The 6,720-nt window shown below is 36.8% G+C and overlaps 1 long non-coding RNA gene across 1 annotated transcript; it reads right to left on the bottom strand.

The window, feature by feature from the left end:
* Positions 1–3,961: 3,961 nt before the first annotated feature.
* LOC112484782 lies at positions 3,962–6,714 on the bottom strand. The gene is made up of 2 exons (XR_003048199.1): positions 6,314–6,714; positions 3,962–5,504 (listed from the first exon to the last, which is right to left on the bottom strand). It is a non-coding gene; the product is annotated as an uncharacterized LOC112484782 (long non-coding RNA).
* Positions 6,715–6,720: the final 6 nt, after the last annotated feature.

Genomic DNA, 6,720 nt, shown 5'->3' with positions numbered 1-6,720 from the left:
AATCTGCTTCCCTTTTACTTCCTTCCATCGCTAGTAGTTATGCTATCTGAAGGAATGTAGGAATGTTTCCCATCTGACAGCCTTTCAAAAAATTGAAAACAATGATTATGTCATCCAACACTCGGAGTCTCCAGGTTAAAAAAAAAGTGAAAATCACTTTTTCAACTATTTCAAGTATGAATCAACTCCCAGACTGCTTTCCATTTAGTTATCCTCCTTATGTATTACCTTTAAAAACTGTCAAAATTTGCTTCATATTTATTGCCCCGTTTTATTACTACAATAGCATTCTATGGTAAGCTGGTCAGGTATTGTTGCATATTGCCATTAAACTGATTCAAGAATTCTATTTGATCAAAAATTTTATTTATCGGCTGTTAAAAAGCATTGCCCAAAGCACCAGGGGAATGAAAAAAGCAAAAGGATTCCATTCACGCTCTGGGGTTACAGGATAGCTCACACAGATTAAGGATAATAATACACTAAGGTACAAAGTGCCATGAGATTCCCAGAGGAAGTCTTCAAGAAGTTGAGGGGCCATGACCTTAAGAATGAGGTGGCACTTGGGAGTTACTGGATGGCTGAATTTCAAGAAGGGAAATGGCAGGTGAGGATTGCTAAGGAAGAATGCAGCCTAAGCAAAATGAACACATAAAGGAATGCATTGTTTGCTTTCACTTAACACCGAATACTCTAGATGTGCTGGCTCACACAGGCCAAAGAGGGGAAAGACAGTAACGCAAAGACTGCAAAAAGTTCTTGAGGGTCCTGAAGAAACTGTATGTGGTGAGTAAGGAGCACTGGGATCATCAATTAATTGTTCCGATCCTTATTCTGTCACCCGCAAATGAAGAGCTTGAACTAGATCAGCAGTTTTCAGTCTTTTTTCCACCCAGCATGCCCAAGGGATACAACCCCGCACATTAGAACAATGAATCATTACAACAGTAATTCTTGCAGAATATGAGTATGTATTATTCTCAATACCTTTTATACATGGGAAAAAGAATTCGAGAGGTGAAAAGAAGCACAGAATCAGTAAATAGTACTCCCTGAGCTCTCAGTACCCCATTTTAGTCACCACTCTCTCTTTGGAACCTGGCACACGGCCTAGGATGTAATACCTGTTTACTTTTTTTTTTTTTTCTCCTTAAATGAATGGGATGAGCAAATAGTGAGCCCTGGCCAAAGCCCTTTTCTTTCAGTTCATCACTCAGCCTCCCCTGACATGCATTTATGTAGTTACAAAATTCATACTGGATGTCGATTAGAGTGTTCTTCAGACTCCCAGCCTCATACTATCCATTAGACTACTCTGCCATAGAATCAGATAGCAGTGACGAACTCAGAATTAAAAAATAAATAAATAAATAAATAAATAAATAAATAAATAAATAAATAAATAAAAAGTTATTTCCTTCTATTTGTGCACAGTCTTAGAGGTAAAAGTAGATGCTATGGCAAGTTATGTGAGGGTCCTTTGGCAAGTATTTCTGAACAAAAATATTTTATCCTCAGGTCTGTGAATGGCCCTGCAATGTCATAATTAGTGATAGATACACTGAATTACAGATGTTAGAACTGAGTCTCAAAGGTCATCTAGTCCAACACCTTCAATTGTTTGAATTAGGAGGCTGTTCCTCAAGAGATCCTAATTAAAAAGTATATGCCCCTGGGAAAAGTAACATTTTAAGTTATTATGCATCTATACATAGGGAAGAAATATGAGTTTAGTGAGAGCAAACTATACCAGAAAGAAAAAAGAGGGTCATATCCAGAAAGAAATAAAGATTAGGAAGACAGAGAGCAAGATGAAAGGGAAGAAACAAGGACTTCACTTATGAAATAGATTTATTTGGCACATAGCTAGGAAATAAGTTACTTTGAAGCAGTAGTATACACTTGGCGGCAGAAAGCCATAGCAGGTGGAAAGATTCATCTTACTGTCTCACCTAAAAGGATTAAACTATAAACTAGGTGATAAGTATATACAGCAATATCATGAGAAGAAACCAATACAGCAGAGAATTCATAATTTTACTATGAACTGAGACTGTATTTTCAACTAGAAAATAGAGATGTCACCAACCTTATCTATCCCTTCTAGTTGTTATGAGGATAAAACTGAAGGATTCAGGGCAAAGCTTTGTTTACCATAAACCAAAACACAAATGTAAGCTGTTATACTATAATATAGTTCAAACTCAAAACAGCAAACATTTAAAACATTCAATGCTGAAGGCTAACTTAGCTATTTTTCATTCACATTTCTTTCCTAAAATTTATGTTCAAACAGGTAATACTGGAATTCATTCTTGTTCTTAAAAAAATGTATACAAGTCAAAAGTTCCTCTTGATTCCCATCCAATTCCACCCAGAGGGAGACACTCCTGTCAATAAGTATCTGTCCAGATTTTGGGTGTGTGTGTGTGTGTGTGTGTGTGTGCACCTGCGCGCGTAACACAAATAGGATCACATTGTGCATAGTTCAAACAGGTAATACTGGAATTCATTCTTGTTCTTAAAAAAATGTATACAAGTCAAAAGTTCCTCTTGATTCCCATCCAATTCCACCCAGAGGGAGACACTCCTGTCAATAAGTATCTGTCCAGATTTTGGGTGTGTGTGTGTGTGTGTGTGTGTGTGCACGTGCGCGCATAACACAAATAGGATCACATTGTGCATGCTGTTCTGTGTTCTGTTACTTGCCTTTTTCATTTAATAATAAATCCTGGGCATTTTCCATTATCAACAGATAAAAATCTACCTCATTGTTTTGAAACTTTGCACAATATTTCCATAGCATAATCTATCATTGTCTATTTAGCATTCTTTATCAATGGGCATTTAGGTTGAACTCATTATTTTGAATAACAAAAAATACATGTGCATTAACTATGTTATTGTTTTAATGGGAAATTTCTTTCTAAAGCTCTGGGAATTAGTAAAAAAGAAAAAATCCAGAAAGACATGCATGGAAGCTGTTTAACACACAGGTGGCAGAAAGTATTCTCTCATAAAATCCTTTTTGCACTTTGGAATAATCCAATTGAAAAGTAAAGGACAAGACTCCAGTTATGTTACAGTCTTACTCCATGTTCAGGCCCCTTGGTTGTCCTGTACTGGCCCCAACTGGCAGGCTCAGAAATAGTTGTACTCAGAGGTCAATTTAGTAAGAAACCAATGGAGCTTATAATTTAGGACCCCTCACCTGCCTGTGGACCCCTCCAAGTCTAGAGCAATGTATTCACATGATCATATGGTTTTGTAATATTTTGCGATGGAATTTTAAATTATTCAATTTTTAAAAATGTTTTAATTTTAAATTTTAAACAAGTTGAGGACAGCAGATAAAAGCCTAAAACTTGGGAATACTAAAAATGAGGAAAGTGACTCCTGTAGAATAGGGTCATAAATCTTGCAACTCACACTTCAGCCCAATGAAATCTACTATAAATCTTATTTTTCTACCAGTACCAGGGACATTCAGACTGATAGGAGCTGTAAGTTAATGAAACATAAGACTTTGGTGCGTTACCTATATTTGAATTTAACCATGACTAATTATATGAAATATCTTTAATGGACTCATATCTTACAAATTTTTCACTGACAACCTTTTTTGTTCTCTTGTATTTAGTGTTAAGTTCTTAAAGTTTTCCAAACTTGACAAGTTCCTGATAAACATATTTTAAGAAAAACAAGAAAATAGAGACAAAAAATAACATACAATTTACTCTTTGAAAAACATAAGTATCAACAATTTTGATGGCTACATATTTTATCATACTGATGTATCATAATTTGTCATTTCAGAATGCAAATTGTTCATTTCTGATAAAGTTTTTAAGTACTAAATTCATGCAAATTTTTAAAAATTATAGAATACGGAAATAGAAATTTAAGATTTTTTAAAGCTTATTTAAAAATACATGATAGAGTAGTATATTGTTGAGTAATCTTTTTTTTTTTTTTTTTTGCTAACTTGATAGGCTAATTCCAAAATTTATATGGAAATACAAAGTGCCAAGAGTAGCCAAAGACACTACTGAAGAACGAGCAATATTGCAATGTGGTAGGGTTTTACGGGAGATCAAGACTTATTAGATATCTATAGTAATTAAGACAGATGCTAACAAATATACTAATATGAAAAATGATGCTGGGACAACTAGGTAACAATGTCTTAGTCTCACTTAAAAAAATTTTGAAAATTGATTCTCAAGAGGTGGTTTTCTTAGAAAGCTTCTGAAATTCCTTTTCATAGTGTATTTATGTGATTAATAATATTACCACTATTCTACAATTATCCAAGTATTTTCACATATCTCATTTTGTCCTTGCAACAAGCCACTAAGAGAGGCAAGACAAAAATCTGACATTCAATTGATGAAGAAACTGAGGCTCTGGGTTGTTTTTTTTTCCTTCAGTTCTGTGCCCTATCTTTTAGTTGAATCTCTCTGACGAATTTTTCAAAGGAATTTGAAAAATTCCCCAATTATCAGGGTCTAAAGATTCAACTTGTCAATTACATAGGCTTTTTTCCTTTTCCACTCTGCCTTTAATTCTCTTTCAGAAAGGAAGATTTAGGAGCTAGATGACATCCAATCCTAATCAGTCCTAACTCTGCTTATCTTTGTCAAATCAGATGGGAAATACAAATTTTCTTACCCCTAGAAGTACAAGTGAAACAACCAATTACTGAATAAAATTTCACTTGTCTATGACCTATTATCAAAATATTTGCAAACTGTGTTAACTACTCTATATCCTAAAATGAGAAGTCTTATAAACCCAAAGCTCAGGGTGACAACCTAGACTGCAGAAATTAAAAATCAAACTGCCAAGGCTCAAGTCCTGGCTCTATTATCTTCTTAGCTGTGTGATCTCCTGGGCGTTTCGTTATCTCTTGGGGCTTCAGATTCCTTAGCTCTAAAATAGGGGTTAAAAAATGTTTTCCTAAGGATTAAGAGATAATGCACACAAAGCATTTAGTTTAGTGTCTAGCACTTAAATATTGATAACTTGGTACTATCATCGGCATTAAACATTCAGCAGACAAGATATATCTACCCATTTTACCATTCAATTCATAAATGACCACACTTTGAAATACACTGTAACATACACCTAATATGTTGGTTTTTAAGATACTACAACCAATACACTCAATTCTCTTCAGAAGTTAGCCAGATATAACTTTCCTACACCTTAGAAAAAGGGGAGCTGGAAATAGTTACTGGATCAATCAAGGGTGAGGCTGAAATTGAGAGCTTTGTTGTTAATGGAAGTAGATTGTGATATATACAGGAAATTTGCTTAAATTGATATGAAGCTGTAATGTGGCTGAATGGTGATTTCTATCTTGATAATGGACTGATGCAACCTAAAGAAGGGTCAGTGTTACTGCAGTATTACAAGCCCTGTTGAAAGAGATGGATGATGCAACTTCTATAGCAAGAATGGAGTCAACTCTGAGTCACCAGTGTAGTCTTTGAAGAACACTAAAGGAGAGAGGAAAATTCTTGAGTACTGACTCATTCAGCATTAGTAAATTATAAGTTATTTCACTGCTGTTTGGACACAGTATCGCCCCTACCCATGAATCTCAAAAATACATTTAGTGGGAAAAATACTGGCTTCATCAGTTCTTAAGACACCGTCCCATGCATTTTCTGGAAGCATCTCAAAATACTGTTATGAAGTCTTTGGCCTGTCCATGGTTTGAAGCATCCACATTTAAATGAATTCATTAATTTAAAAAAATTGTTAAGAGTACTGGCTATGGAGTCATGCTGACCTGGATATCAATCCTAACTCCATTCTTTACCAGCTCTATGACTGTTAAGGTAATGAATCTTTCTGTCTTGATGTTCTCATCTGGAAAATGGGAAATGCCAAATATTGAACAGTAAAGACATAGGAACATAGGAAACATAACAATGTTTGGCACATAGTAAACCTGAAGTAAATAGTAGCCTCTATTACTTTTTTGCTACTGGGGTGATATACAAGAGTAAGACATTATCAAGAAGTCTTTGTGTATCAAATGCGTTTAAGCACAATCAGACCAATTACAAAAAAAAGTGAAGGTAGGAAGGTATCAAGAATAAAGGATAAGGAAGTCCTTGTAAATTATAACCTGAACCACAAAGGGAATCCACGGACGGGGTGTGGAAGGGAAGGGAGGTAGCACATTAGAAAAATGACACATCCCAAGGTGGGAGCGGTCATTAGTAAGCTCTTCGGGAGAGTTCCCATTGTGGGGAAGGAACTCAGGGATGGGAGACAATTACTGTTGCCAGGGACTTACCGTGGGGCAGGGCCCTGTGGGGAGGCCCGGTATAGACAAAGATAGTTGGGCGAGGGGGTGCAGGGGCCACACACTGGCTAGAAGCCATGATTCGCGGTTCGACGGTGCCCAAACCAAGACCCCAGCTCCAGGGCTGAGGGCCGGTGAGCAACAAGATGCTCTGAGGGTAGGACACCCTAGTACCGGTAGTAGCTATGAAGGGCAGAGAAATTTGTTCTGAGGTGATCACAGAATCTACGCTGAGACCCGCACAGAGTGGAGGAAGAGCCGCTTTCCACTTCGGGACGAGGGACAGAGGAGTGGCCAGCGAGTGGGCAGTGGGGAAGTAAAGGACTCAAGTCCCACGGCCTCGGGGGAATCGAGTACGATAGACTAGCTCTTGCCCCAGAGGGCCCAACATGGAGGAG

The sequence above is a fragment of the Pteropus alecto genome, unplaced genomic scaffold, assembly GCF_000325575.1.
Source record: "Pteropus alecto unplaced genomic scaffold, ASM32557v1 scaffold67, whole genome shotgun sequence".
Taxonomy (NCBI): domain Eukaryota; kingdom Metazoa; phylum Chordata; class Mammalia; order Chiroptera; family Pteropodidae; genus Pteropus; species Pteropus alecto.
The sequence above is the reverse complement of the archived record's forward strand: the minus strand, read 5'-3'. Positions and strand labels throughout refer to the sequence as shown.